The sequence below is a fragment of the Xenopus laevis genome, chromosome 7S (genome assembly GCF_017654675.1).
Source record: "Xenopus laevis strain J_2021 chromosome 7S, Xenopus_laevis_v10.1, whole genome shotgun sequence".
Classification (NCBI taxonomy): domain Eukaryota; kingdom Metazoa; phylum Chordata; class Amphibia; order Anura; family Pipidae; genus Xenopus; species Xenopus laevis.
The window spans coordinates 89,483,027-89,498,834 of NC_054384.1; the positions used below are offsets into that span (position 1 = coordinate 89,483,027).

At 40.8% G+C, this 15,808-nt stretch overlaps 1 protein-coding gene across 2 annotated transcripts in view; it reads right to left on the reverse strand.

The window, feature by feature from the left end:
- The window catches only part of arhgef16.S (Rho guanine nucleotide exchange factor 16 S homeolog), a 47,593-nt gene extending 34,139 nt beyond the window's left edge, over positions 1 to 13,454 (reverse strand). The window contains exon 1 of one of the 2 annotated variants that reach the window (XM_018228004.2): positions 13,216 to 13,454. The gene's annotated coding sequence lies outside the window, so the exon portion shown is untranslated. The other variant, XM_018228005.2, reaches the window with a different exon arrangement.
- Positions 13,455 to 15,808: the final 2,354 nt, after the last annotated feature.

Here is a 15,808-nt window from a genome sequence, read left to right on the forward strand (position 1 = left end):
GTGTTTCTGGCAGCAATCACAAAGGTTTGTCACTGCCACAGGCTGACAAAAAATTCCCCTCAATCAGAGTCACACTCGGCCCCCTGGGATCCACTAAAGAAACAGACACACAGGACCCACTCTCTAAACACTTATGATGGAGACAGTGGCAATTGTTATAGGTGTTGCATATACCTATGGTGGGAATTTAAAAGGAACCCGTCACCCTAAGAAATAATTCCAAATTGTTTTCTATCATGTTAGTTGAGTATAATAAACTTTACTTTCACTATATAAATTATTTAAATCTGGTTTCCTTACATCTTGGAATTCACAATCATAGTAAGCATGCAGGTGCGATTTTGTGGATACTGTTTGTATCACCGCAAAATCTTGTGTATCCTCCACAATGGGGGGGGGGACATAATGCCTATGTCTATGCGCAGGCTACACAATTATAAACCGTGAACAAAAAGGGAAGATAATTTACTGCCTTGTCTCTATACCCGAGGCAGGCAATGTATGATAGACAGAAACACAAAATGTTGGAGCAAGGCACTCTGATAGGTCACGCATAGATCAGACTGATAGTAGATAAAAGTATGAAAGTTTTATTTATGTAAATATCTCATGCCTAAAGCGTTTCATGTCACTGGGACACAGTCATAGGCAATGTATGATTGACAGCTCAGATTTATAACAGGTATGGATATTTTAATAAAAAAAAAGAATTTGGGTTTCATGTTTCATTTGCAAAGGACTTTCTTTAAACAGCTTTTTATGTGTGGGTGACAGGTCCCCTTTAAATGGGAATTAACTTAGACTACTGCTCAATGGGAGGACTTCTGCTGCTCAATCATGGCCAGTCCAACCCTGAGCTCTTTCAGATGGTTAAAATGAGGGATCGGCAGTTTCTGGCAAACAATACTTATAGCATTACAGATATTATTTACATTGATTAGAAGTTTCCCATAACGTAGAATACCATGTCAGAAACCTAATACTAATATATTTATAAGTCTACAAATACTTAATCAAATTACAAATACAGTAATAGCATGGGGCAGAGAGACTAGATCCCTCTCCAATTTAGGGAGACAACTGGAGGGGCAAACTGACCAACTGAGGCACAGAACCAGTCTTTCAGCATTCAGATAAAGGCTAGAACATTGTAGGACCAACTCAACAGTCTGAATGTGATGACCATTGTATGCAATTATCTTTATGTATTTACCAGTGTGTCCAGTTAGTGACCGTCTGATTCTAATCAAAATGCTAGCTCATTTTAGGCATGTATAAAGTCAGATGTGGCAGCAGGGTCAAATTTGTCCAAACTGGCCAATAATAGCTGCCTGTACAGATATCAGATCCCTTATCCAGAAACTATTTATCCAGAAAACTTTGAATTACAGGAGGGCCAAATCTCATAGCATCTAAGCGGTTTAAGCAAATAATTCTGATTTTTAAAAAATGATCTCCTTATTCTCTGTAATAATAAAACAATACAGAGGTGGCCATACACAGGCAGATTAAAACTTGCCAATAACAGTCCTTTAGACTGATTCGGTAGCTTATCTGCCCGTGTGTGAGAGCTCCCGACGGGTCCTCCCAATCGATATCAGGCCAAAAATCGGCCAGATATTGATCGGGCAAGTTTGATTTTTTTCCATGACCGCATCAGCTAGTTGATGTGGTCCTGCGACCCGTCGGTGCCCATTCACTGCATTGCAATCCGAATGTTCAGATTCACTCGATTTCGCCCAGCCATTAGTGGGCATATTGGGTTAAGATCCGCTTGTTTGGCGACCTCACCAAACGAGCGGATCTAATTGTGTATGACCACCTTTACATACAACTTATACTTACAGACAGGAGCTATTACAGTAACATACTGTGGTTTGCTTGGCCTTTATTAGCATTTAGCTTTAATAAACCACCTGCCCCAATCCCCTCTGGCATGTGTTGTCTACTGCAGAGCACAGAAAGGTAAAAATAAATACTATGTTAAGACAGACATCTGTCTAAGTTACATTTAATAAGTAAATGTATATGTTTCAACTTACATACAAATTCAATTTAAGAACAAACCTACAGTACGTAATCCACGGACTGTCTTTACCACGTACTCAGGCCCGGACTGGCAATCTGTGGGTTCTGGCAAATGCCAGAGGGGCTGCTAAAAGGTGCCATAGAAAGTCAATTAAAAGTTAAATGTTTATTAAACAGACTTAAAGGTATGGTGAAAATTGAAAATACCCCTTGTCCAGAAAACCCCAGGTCCCAAGCATTTAGGATAATAGTACAGGTATAGGACCAGTTATCCAGAATGCTCGGGAGCTGGGGTTTTTTTTCCAGATAATGGATCTTTCCATAATGTGGCTCTCCATACCTTAAATCTACTATAAAATCATGTAAACATTAAATAAACCAAATAGGATTGTTTTGCTTACAATAAGGATGAATTATATATAGTTGGTATCAAGTACAATCTGGATTATTTAAATATAATGGAGTCTATGGGAGATGTCCTTTCGGTAATATACAGCTTTCTGGATAACGGGTTTCCAGATCCCATACCTGTACACCACACTTGATCAGAGGGCTGCTGAATACACAGATTAATATATTTTAACTTCTCATACACTGTTGTTTGGCCTGTATACATGTAAAAGTTCCAAAACAATTTACTACAAGAGCAGTTTTGTATACAAGCTATAGTTACACTACTGAAGGTGTGTGTGTGTGATCATTACAATATGCTGTTTGCACAAAATAAAAAAACTTGTTTTACTTGTTTCATTATCCATAAAATAATGTATATCGGCCTTGACACCATGCTAGGCTGAAATGGGAGAGCCAAAGTTGAACTAGATTATGCTGGATAATAACTTTCCTGCCTATAGGAGCTTACATTCACAGGCTGCCATCTCTGTAAATCCCAGCCCCCAACATTCCAGCTCAGTGTTTGGGAATTAAAGGACAGTTAGGCCTTAAATACTCCCTCTCCAGCAGATAATCTTTAAAGCATGAAATTACATGCATGCCAACCTGACTTATCCTGAACAACTTAACCCCTGGCATAACCTCCTAAAAATACCTATTCCATTCAATTATTTAAGCTTTGATTTAAATTAAATCAACCCATGTGCAGCTAGCTATACATGGAATTCATGCAGAAATCCACAATTGTAACATAACAGCTGCTGAACTTGCTTTCATTGTCAGACTGGCCTGGCGGGAAACCCGGAAAAAAACCCGGTGAGCCCCGACCCTCACAGACCCCCTCTCCTCAAATTAGGATTCTGCCTGAAAAAAATTTCAGCGCTATGACGCCTGCGCTGAGCGCGCCTTCATGTGTGCACGCCAATCGCTCCTACGTCATGGTAGGAGGCGGGGGGAGGTCGGAGGGGGGCCTTGGATAGTGGACCCGGTGGGCCCCCCTGTCCGACCCTGCTTGCTTTGTTTACAGTGGATATGTGTGCAGAAGTTTCTAATATAACGAAGAAGAGCTGCACAGAGAAAAGTTGTACAGGAATGGGACTTTTATCCAGAATGCTCAGGACCTGGGGTTTTCTGGAGCATGAATCCTGGGAAGAAATCAATGAACATTGAAGGCATGGAAGCAATAAATGCATCATGGATATTAGTTTTAAAGGTGTAACAGATAACGGGGCCAGGCTCTGCCACACCAGTTTCCATATCAGCTGAATAAGTGACAGGAAAGCTTTTAAGTGTGACACTTTCTATCCATCACAGAGGGGAATGGCTTTTGTCTGTCTGTCACCAAAATATCTCTCTCCTTCAGACATGTCAAAGAAGTGCATACCTCCCAACATTTTAAAAGTCGAAAGAGGGACGAAAAGACTAGGCGCACGCAGTGCGGCAAAATTTTTTAACCATGCCTGTTTTACAACTATTACCATGTCCCCATTTTACAAAATTTGGCAGGTTATGAAAAGTTTGAACACATTTCTGGGGTTTTAGTGTTCAGCTTTAATGTATTATTACAGTTTTGCTAATGAAGGTGAATTGCCCTTTAAACTGCAAGTCTCAGTTTCCCCAAGAGACCTGCTTATCTTAAATAGTTACAATTGTTTCTTTGCTTATCTTAAATTGTAACAAATGTATCTAAGTGCACCTGCCACGTATTCTGGGCTCTCTGCCAAAAGTCAGTTGATTTGTAGAAACTTTGTATATTTTTATGGCTGTTCAATGCAGGAGATCAAAGAGAAAGTCGGGACGTTTCAGCAGCAATCCAGGACTGCGGGTTGAGCTGTCAAAATCGGGACGATCCCATGAAAAATTGGGCAGTTGGGAGGTATGGAAGTGTCATCTGGACAAATCAGGACTAGAAGTTCTCAACCACAGTTTATCTTTGAGGGAATATTTCCAAGCAGCAGGTTAGATTTTGAAATAAATTGGCTGCATTTAATTATACCCATGCCCCGGTATAATTACCCCCCTCTCCTTTTCGATTATAAACTCTACGGACCAGGGTCCTCTGCTACTAATGTAGCATAAATCAGTTTTGTTGGCAACACAATTTTATTCGATTTATTCAATATCTTTTTTTTTCTAGCAGCCTAAGGGCAGTGGCAGACGAGGAGATTTGTCACCCCCAACTATTTATGAGCGACTGCGGGCAACAAATCTCCCAAAAATGCGTCTTCATTTGAAATAATTGATATCACTAAGTCGCCCGGTATTGCCTCTGGAGGAAACTTCGGTCGACTTAACTATGCTGATTCGAATTTAAGAACTACCCCTTACTGAAAAACCCCATATCCCAAGCATTTCACATAATATATCCTATACCTGTAATAATAATAACAAAACATAAACCTGTTACCCAGAAAGCTCCAAATTACAGAATGGGCATCTCTCATAGAGTGCATTTTATGTAAGTAATTCAGATTTTTTAAAAATATTTCTTTTAAATCTGTAATAATAAAACAGTACCTTGTACTTGATCCAAACTAAGATATAATTTGGAAGCAAAGCCAGCTTATTGGGTTTAATTAATGTTTAGGTGATTTTCTGGTAGTTTTCAGGTATGAAGACCCAAATTACGGAAAGATCTAGTATCCGGAAAACCCCAGGTCCCAAGTATTGTAGATAACAATTACAGGCCCCATACCTGTATTGAGTAAACAGAACGAGAGAGCTACTAACAAATGCACAGGTTCAGTATTTCTAAGTAAATACCTTCTGATTTCAGAAGGCTTCACTTTGCATGTAAATTACTAGTAAAGGGCTTTTTGACTCCTTTTAGCCCTTCTCACCCTAACCAGGTTTCGGTTTCCCATTTAGTATTTCTTGGTGAAACAGATCACCTTCACTGAAGTTTGGGGGCCTCAGGAACGTATTTCTTTACTGGCACAACGGCTATAAATGACACATTTACATAATATGGAGGAGATATAACAGATACAGGTAGGCTGGTATTTGTTTGCAGAAAAGGTGGCAACCCTAGATGAGTGTGATGAGTTTCTGCCTCACTCAGATTGTCAGTTCAAAGTTCTAGCTTGCTGATGTAACCAAAAGTCCCGGGTTGAGGAACATGAAAAATACATTGTGGTAGCAATGTGCCCAGTGAAAGTGATCTAGACTGATAAGACTAATCTTCTTCACCCTGCCAAGATGATATGACCTTATATTTCCCAGCTCATGAATACATGGATAAATAAGTTCAAGCCTGTACCAGGGGAATTAAATTTAACTCTGAATGCAGATAAAAAAACTGGGGACAGAAACCACAGATTTAAAATAAAACCATTGCCCAACATTCCTTAAAGGGAAGGCCATACACGGGCAGATTTAAGATGGCAATTCGGGTCCTTTAGACCAATTCGGCATCTTATCTGCCCATGTATATGGCCTTCCAACAGGCCTCACTGACCGATAACTGGTCAAAATTTGGCCAGATATCAGGCAGGTTTGATATCCCACTGCACTCCGATCATTTGGCCCTAGAGCCAAACAATCGGATGAGCCAATGTCGCCCTGCCTTTGGGCAGCATACTAGGGGAAAGATCTTATAGTGTACAATTGTATGCAGAAGTCGACCCGAACCTACTCAACCTATGGGTTCCACGGGTTTGGGGTCGGCCAGCACATCACTAGTATGGACACTTTAGGCTCATAGTGCATTGCAAGGCCTCCCTCATCTTGCTCCATCATGAAATGGTGGGTCCTGGTAATTAAAGTCTCTCTGCTTTCCATAATTGGTGGTGCACAGATTCTGTTGATAGCAGAGGGACTTCAACTGAACAAAGTAAGGGAGGGTTACCTATGAGCCTAAAGTGGTTGGTGAGCTGCTTCCTGTGAACAGATACAGGTTATCATGGTTTCCTTTCAATCAGTGGAATCTGGTATGTGCAAAAAAAATACACAGATATTTATTTCTGCCAGTTGAGATAGCATTTGTGCACCTTTTCTACATAAGCACAACTGTATGTAAAAATTGTGGTATGCTTTAAAATAGTGGTATGCTTTCCCTTTAAAGATCAAAATGGGGAATCCAGAAGGATTCCCAATCAGGAGAGTGTTAAAGCAGAGACTTGTGTCAATTTGGTAGATTATTATTGATCATATTCCAAACCTTGACTACATCCATTTAGCCAAGTACACATAGCAGCAGCGCTGTATCATTACTGGGGGTCTGTGGGCTGTATAATTAACCTTCACGCTGCTAATTACAGCAGCAACTTCTCACTTATGAAATGCTGCACAGTTTTTATTGCATGTAGATTTGAAAAGAGCTCAACAATTACTATTCATATTGGTGTACAGAATGGCAAAATCTGTAGAACTGCTCCATTAACTGTTCCCTAATGTCACAGCAGGGGATTAGACATTAGTTCAAGTTATCATACATTGGCCAACCTTCAATGAACGTGGTCGATCATGCCAGACTGGCTTAGTCTAGCTGGCAACTATTGTTCCAGTTGGCTAGACTACAACGATGGAGATGTCACCATCCTGGCAGCTGTGTTTCCATACAAACCATGGCCATTCAATGATGGCAACATGGGTTGCATTCTATATGCCTGACTGGAGGTGGCACTGAGCAGAAGCATGAATTCTGCCCACATTACCTGTAATTCCACTACACTAGATTTCAGTCATTGCATAGGACTATATGATGTTACTATAAAAAGTATAATACATAGACTTGAGACAAAGCAAGAAGAGAACCCAACTAAGGTTGGAACAGGTGTTTGCAGAAACAGACGATATATGAATTCAATCCCATGGCTTTTGGTTTAAAAGCTGTCCTATAATAAATGAAAAAAAGCAAATATTTGCCTAAGGTAGCTGCTGGTACATGTAGAGATGAAAGGTGATACACCTGAGAAGGTATTCATTAGCATTTCTCCACCCACCATCCCAGAATGCAATGCTCTCTTAATGCTGTAGGCTTGTTGCTATTAGAATTTTCTCGTGCCACCAAGAAATATACAGCTTTACTTCGACACCCATTAAGAGCTTATTATTTGCATTTATGTATATCATTTTAAATCCCCTAATAGATCATAATGAGTCTGTAAAGTGAAAAGAAGAGCCTGGTGTGAGTTTCTGTGTCAGCCTGCAGCACCAGGGGGGAAGCCCTTTAAACTTAGTTCTGGCATTTTTTTTCCTTACAAATCTTACGCTGTCTGGATGCTTTATAAGAATTTACCAGTGCCGTTACTGTAAAATGAATAAAATCAAGGTGATCCGGCACAAAGAAAAGATCTAGTATCACCAAAAAAAACAGGTTATGCCCTTACGAGTAGATAAAGGGGCAGTAAAATGATACTCTGTTAACGAATGAAAGATCTCTATGTACCTGTTATTTCCTGGAACTCCTAATTATGTAGGTGGAGAAGAGTGAACTCAAAACTAGTACTGGATCCCTTTCTACAAGTACAAACCACAGCCATTAACTTTCCCTGCAATACTATATTCAGCTAAAGCCACACACATGTATCAAGCTGCCAGTTGGTAGATGACAGTTAGGTTAACAGGGGAATATTCTACTTTCCTTGGTATAGGTACATATGGAGGTAAGCTCTCTCTCAAGCAGAAACGCAGTTCAATAAATACTATTTAAATCAGAATATGGCCATTGCATGATTTTCCCCTTGTGTACCCACACTGACAGAAATACTACTTCTTTAGTATCCTCCAAGGCACCCAAATCTGTCACTACTCAGGTAAGGCCACAGGTGTCCTTCATGTGGCCCAAAGTAACTTACTTAGATAACATTTATAGAACTGCAACTCCCAAAATCAAGATAGTATCACTTGAACTTGGATAAAAAAAGACTAGACATTACTGGGCCCCACAGTATATTATTTTTCAGGCCCCCAAAATGTCTAGAGGTTGACCTGTTTTACCAATATTTATTGAAATTGTACATGAGTTAGGACCTCATGGGGCCCCTATACCTCCTGGACCCCCCTGCAGTCACAGGGTCTGCTTTCAGATTTAGCCCCAAATAAAAAGTTAAACATACTGGGAAAAGGTGTACATCATCAACAATTTCAATTTATCCATTGAGAAGGTTATTTTGTAGTTCTGTGCTGGAGTATTGGTAGAGCAGTTAATACAACTCCTCATATATAGTCAAAATAATTACTGCTGACTTGCACAGATCAAACATCTTGCATTACAAGGGAAGCTTACTGAGAAGTGGACACCATCCAATGTCCAGCATCTCACTTTCCAAAAAAGAAACACAAATGAAAGGCCCAAGTTAAACTGCACCAAAGCCATAAACTGAGCCTCAATTACTCCAGGATTGCTCAGTGATCCCCAACAGTAGCTCGTGAGCAACATGTTGCTCTCCAACCCCTTGGATGTTGCTCCCAGTGGCCTCAAAGCAGGAGCTTCTTTTCATATTTCAGGCAAGTTTTGGTTGTATAAAAACCAGGTGCACTGCCAAACAGAGCCTCAATGTAGGTTGACAATCCACATAGGGGCTACTAAATGGCACTTATTTGGCACCCCAGGAATATTTTTCATGCTAGTGTTGCTCCCCAACTACTTTTACTTCTGAATATTGCTCACGGGTTCTAAAGGTTGGGAATCCCTGGCTTAACCTATGAGTCCCATAATTGAGTCCCACTAAAGTGGGTCTCCAAAATCCCTCATAACCTGAAATTAAAAAATAAAATGTAGGTGCCAAAATGTTGGGCAATCAGATTGCTCCGAAAAGGGTCTCAGTGCGTTTTTAGGCTACTGGCGCTTTTAAGTAGCATTGTGTGTGTATAGTACCTGGCGATTTCCTTTACTTTCTATGTAAATACAAAACGAGCGACTAGTCGCTGTTCCTCGCTTTTTAAATACGCGGGCAACAAATCGCCCCGTGTAAATCAAGGGGTTGTTCACCTTCAAACACTTTTTTCACTTCAGTTGGTTTCAGATTCAGTTCACCAGAAATTAAGACTTTTTCCAGTTGCTTTCTATGTGTGACTGTTTTTTTTTTATTATTGAAGTTTTATTTTTCACCTTTTAAAGCAGCTCTGGGAAGTGGGGGTCGCTGGCTCTTTAACTGTTTAAATTGAGACATTTAGTTGATACATTTGTTATCTTTGTTCCTGCTGAGTTTCATTACAGGCAGTGATTAGAATTGATACAATAGTTGCTAATATTCCACAGCTGCTGCTGAGAAATGTATCAACTAATTGTATCAACTAAATGTAGCAAATTGTAACAGTTCAGGGTCTGATTCTGGATCACTGAGCAGCCAGACTGAGACACTATAGAGACAGGAACTAGAGATGTGCGGGTCGAGAATTTCTCAACCCGCACCCGACAATAACCCGCCCGCTCCCTAACTGCATCCAACCCGGGCCCGCTGGTCCCTTTTATTTATAGATCCGCGCCCCGCGCATTTTGTCCAGGGGTCGGGCCGAACCCGTCCGACCTGCGGGTAAAACCGAGCGAGCCTCGGGTCGGCCCGCACATCACTAACAGGAATATTCAATTTAGATTTTGGGAAAACGATAAAAAAAATATAAGATAGAAAATAATTGAAAAAAAGTCTTTGTTTATGGTGAACAATCTGAAAACAACCTATTTAAAGAGTGTGCATCAGCAGGTTGGATTTAATTAAAGTTTCTCGCTGGTGATACTCAAAATATTTGCATCCCCTAGTGTTTTACTCAAAAAACACAAAAACTAATCGTAAATTGTCTCAGAATATCACTCTACATAATACTAAAAGTTAAGTCAAAGGTGAACCACCACAGTGGCCAACTGAATCATTTAATAATTACTTAAACAACATGGTGCAACATCGATGGTAAAGGTTGGCAGAGTGACACAGCACTTGTTTTTGTTCCCATTTGTGTGGGTGTGGGCGGGTGTGCGCACAATCGCATGTGCATCATTTTATGATATTATTGCACAACTGCAACCTCTTCCTTGTACAGTATATTTCTTCCCCTACTACAACACGGCCTTGCATTTAAACTCAAGGCTAATGTCTCAGTGGCAATTTTTTGCCAGCGGGAAAACACCATTAACACTTGTGCCCGCAGTATGTGCCCATGAATGGTATCACATGGTGCAGATGCATGGTGTGAATTTCAACCCTAAAATGCACCCAATAATTCTACAGTGTAATTATTGGTGATGGAAAGTGGTGGGTTGCTTTCTGCTCTTATTGCTGTCAGGATCAACAGCCCCAAAATCTATCAACAGATCTATCAATAGACTTATAATTTAGCAATCACTTAGTTCAGTTCACCTGCACGGACTTAGAGCTCTGTGGGCTGTTTTGGCAGACCAACAACAAACCTGACGACCCCATGTCTCCATGTCCCACCCCCGAGCCTAAACTGGAGTTAAACTAGACTGGCACCATGCTACAATTTGATTTTTTTTGCTGGCCTGTCTCTGAGCCTGAATTGGAGTTACACTAGACTGGCACCATGCTACAATTTGATTATTTTTTTTTTGGCCTGTCTCCTAGCCCACACCCTTGGCAGGCATGGACTGGCCACACAGATGAGAGAGCAGGCCTTTTGTAAATGGTCACCTGACCAATGCAGGACTTTGATTATGACTCACAGTGGAAATAAATATCACAGTAACGCACTGGGGTGGTGTGGTTGCCTAGGGTGTCCGTTTGGCTTGGCCCTGCTTCTGCTACATTATTGCTCAAACTAAAAGAGCTAAGAATATAAAAAGCCAGTCACATGCAGCTTTCCATGGCAATTACATTTACAAACACCTTTAAATTGTTGTGTGAGATGTATAAGAAAGGTACATTGGAATGCTGATTCTTTTCATTAACAAAATAAAAACACAACAGCTGACGGGTGGAGATTCCCTTTACTAAGTGTAAGGAGCAGGCCACATAGAAAGTTAGGCACTCAGCCAATCACATTGTATATGGTTATTGAGCAAAGAGTTGCCACTAACCAATTCCTTCCAACCAGTCTGTGACATAAGTGACAAGGGTTGGCATCTCCCCACCTGCTCCCTGAAGGCCAACAAATCAAATCTAACTAAATTTGGGCAGCATCCTTCACAATAGTACTCAGCAATTTCAGATGGAATAAGCAACATGTCCATCATGGCTGTGCAATGGGTTCTCCAGTCTCTCCCATTGTAGCAAACTTGTACATGGAGGTAGTGGAAAGGAGGGTCTAACTTACTTTCCAGGGAACTACACCGAGTCACTGGTTCAGGTATGTGGATGACACTTGGGTTAAAATTATATCCAATGACGTGGCGGACTCAGTGGACAATAACATCAAGTTCACAAGGGAAGATGTCCACGAGAACAAACTTGCCTTTTCAGACTGTTTGATATGCATCCAAGATGGGGGTAACTTGAAGACGGAAGTATACAGGAAACCCACTCATACGGATCAATATCTGTTGTTTGATTCCCACCATTGGCTGGAACACAAACTGGGTGTCATTAGAACTCTGCGCAACAGGGCGGAATGTGTGGCAACTGATACAGAGTCCAAAGACAAAGAGCAAAAACATCTTAGAGGAGCTTTGAAAGCATGTGGCTACCCAGAATGGGCCTTTGTCAAAACAGCAGCAACCAAGCCCAACAGGAACACCTATAGAAATAACCGCCCGGAAACACATAGTAGGTGAAACATAGTCATCCCATATGTAGCTGGAGTGTCAGAGAAACTCAGGAGGATTTTCAACAAACACCACGTCCCTGTGTTTTTCAAACCTAGCAACACACTGAGACAAAAACTCAAAGGATGGAACACCAAAAGGTCCTTTAAAGTGATACTGACACTAAAAAAAGACTTTTTAAAATATGAATGTACATTAAAAGTTGCCTATAGGTCATGTTGATGGTTTTTGCTGAGAGGTTTATTTTTGTAAGTAATTGTTAGTTGAAGTTCCTAAACCTGACTGTCCCATCTCAGCCCGTCAGTTAGAGATTCTAATGCTAACGGACTCCTGCTGCACAAATATGGCAGCCCTCTCATACAGGAACATGGGGCAAGCTTTCAAAGGCAATATTATGACAGATGTATCATGATCTCTTTAAAGCTTCAAAATTATGGTATTTGCTACTCTTGTATTACTTATCCTTCTATTCAGCCCCCTCCTATTCATTTTCCAGTCTCTAATTCAAATCAGTGCATGGTTGCTACAGTAATTTGCACCCTAGCAACCAGATTGCCGATATTGCAAACTGAATAAAAAGCTAAACAACTCAAAACTACAAACAATGAAAACGAATTGCAAATGATCTCACTCTCTACATCATACTAAAAGATCATTTAAAAGTGAATAACCCCTTAAGGAAGCAGACAAGGATAGAAAAACTGCTATTACTTGTCTAAAGAAATGTCAAAGCGCTGAAATATCATATAGGGAAAGTCGCTTTGAGTTGCATTTTCTTGTCTCTTGTAAAATGAATCCCAGCAAGATAAGGCCGCCTCCCTTGTGAGCATTAGATAAGCTGCAGTGTCTCCAGTATAAACACAGCATATGTGCAACACTTGACTGGTCTATTGAGTCCAGCCCCAGTGACAAGCCTTGCGCAATCCCTGTCCCTGATTAAAACCAACAGCTATCACTGGAGAAAGATCGGAGTTCCATAACAAAAAAACTCTGCTTTTGAGCGTAAACAAAACAAATCACCTCTTGCGTTTTATTTAACCCGGGACAAAGTTGATGCGTGAAGCAGAAATCAGTAGCTCCGTGCGCTAAAAGCTGCAGCCAATAGCAGCTGAGGGAAACGCTGTGCTGAGGCTCACCTGGTGGGTAGGTGGCACGGTCCCCCGTGGGAAAGGATCAGTACACTGCTCGCTCAGGCTCTCACATTGACTCACATTCCAAGGCACTGGCTTCTCGCCTTCAGCAGGTTCGAGTCTCTATCTCTTGTCTCTTTCCCTCCCCACTTCCTGTCTCCAGGATTGTTCTCCCTCCCCGGTTCAGCCCAATCCCAGTGCTGACATCAGCCAGGTGTGTGTGTGTGTAGGACAATGCTGCTCTCCTTCCCACGGGGCAGGGCTCTCTGCTTCTACCTTTTCCAACAAACTAGGACAGCCCGGCTTGTGCCTGTCTTTTCCTTGCTCTGAACTCCTGTGGCAGGCGGCTTAAAGGGATCCTGTCATCCGAAAACATGTTTTTTTCCGAACGCATCAGTTAATAGTGCTACTCCAGCAGAATTCTGCACTGAAATCCATTTCTCAAAAGAGCAAACAGATTTTTTTATATTCAATTTTGAAATCTGACATGGGGCTAGACATTTTGTCAATTTCCCAGCTGCCCCTGGTCATGTGACTTGTGCCTGCACTTTAGGAGAGAAATGCTTTCTGGCAGGCTGCTGTTTTTCCTTCTCAATGTAACTGAATGTAACTGAATGTGTAACTGAATGTGTCTGTGAGACCCATGTCTCACTGAGACACAAAGCATTTCTCTCCTAAAGAGCAGGAACGGTTTCACAAAAAATGCAAGCAATTTGCACATTTTCACGATAAAACCGAGCAATTCTAACGTTTTCGCTTAAAAATCGAGCTATTCAAGCGGTTTCACAAAAAATTCGAGCAATACGAACGTTTTCACGATAAAACCGAGCAATTTCAACGTTTACACTTAAAAATCGAGCAATTCAAATGTTTTCACAGAAAAATCGGGCAATTCGAATGTTTTCATGAAAAAATCGAGCAATTTGCTTCAACTTCAGGCGACTTCGGAAATCTAAGCTCCGCGAGTGTATTAGTGCAGGCGATTCTTCATTCAAGCAGACTGAAGGCAGACGGAAGGCAGTTCAGGGAGATTGTTCCCACGCAGAAGAGGCGATTAGTTGCCAGGTGACTAAATCTCCCCAAATCTGCTCCCTTGCCCCAACCCTTAAGGAAGAACACAACTTGCATTTGATTTTCAGATCTTCCAATATTTTTTTTTTTTGTAAAATATGCTGTATTGTGGTAGAAAATTTAAATTTTTTTTTGTGCCAAAATGACACTTTTGCACACAGTTCTGTTGTCATTAATGAGGCTTTTGGGCTCCTAGTTGCCCCACTGTATAATTCTAGAAACTACTAGCCATACCTGTTCTAGTGAGAGAGATTGTGTTCATGACTCCAATACATTCTTTCCTTTAAATTCTGTATTTAAACACTATAGGAAACCTAAAATACATTGAAGAGAAGTGGAATAATACAAAATGTTGTTCCTGGAAGCAATGGTTTATTTTTGTTTACAGCAAGGCTAAATATCATTGAATCTAATCTAAATTTGGTGAAACTGAAAGCATAACAATCTAGTTACGTAAGGAGATAGAATTAGCACAACACTGCCAGCCCCTCTGTAAAATGATGTTAAAGAAGTAGGAAAGGTATAATCATTGGGGCTGTTAAATGTTAGGAACCCACAGTGATTATATTCACTTACCTGAGACCCCTATTCTGTAAAAATAAAAATATGCAGCAAGATTATTTTGAGGCCTATGTCACAGGATAAAAATACCAAAATTTCACTTTTACAGTGTTATAGAATGGCTGATTCTTAGCAACTTTTAACTGGTCTTTATTTTTTATTCCTTATAGTTTTTAAATGATTTTTCTTTTGACTTTTTCCAGCTTTCAAATGGGGTTCACTGACCCCAGCAGCTAAAAATGAATGCTGTGTGAGGCTACAACTTTATGGTTACTTTTTATTACTCATATTTCTATTCATCACATCTTATATTCATCTATAAGTCTCTCAGTCAAACCACTGCCTGGTTGCTAGGGAAATATAAACCCAGCAACTGATATCTGCTGAAATTTCAAACCACAGAGCTACTGAACAAAAAGCGAAATAATTAAAAAAAACAAAAATAAAAATAAAGTGAAGACCAATTGCAAGTGTTTCCAAGTGTTTCAGAATATGAAGCTCCGTAGCATACTAAAAGACGGACAACCCCACCATGGCTCCGCCCATACCACACCCCAACTTGCGTCCCCTTCCTCGCTGGTAAGAGAGCTGCTGGGGAGGAAGGTTTTCTTATTAGCTATAGAGGAAGCAGACCCCATAGTCCGGGCCCCTCTGTTCATAGCCCCCTTGTGACTGCGGGTTCTGCTTCCTCTATAGTTATGCCACTGAAAAGAAGAATTCTCTTCAGTTGTCCTCAGTGAGTTCTTTAAACGGCAGCAAGAACAGTGGAATGCAGAGATAATAGAAGCACTCCATGCAGAACACACGCTGAAATATTCCAGCAATTTAAGGACCACACATAATTGGAATCACTTGACGTGTATGTACAAAACCTCAATGGCAACACAAGCACGGGCCAAAATCAATATCACTGCCGCGTCAAAGCAGGAAACAAGGGCAACTTTCCCTACCACATCACACAAATAGG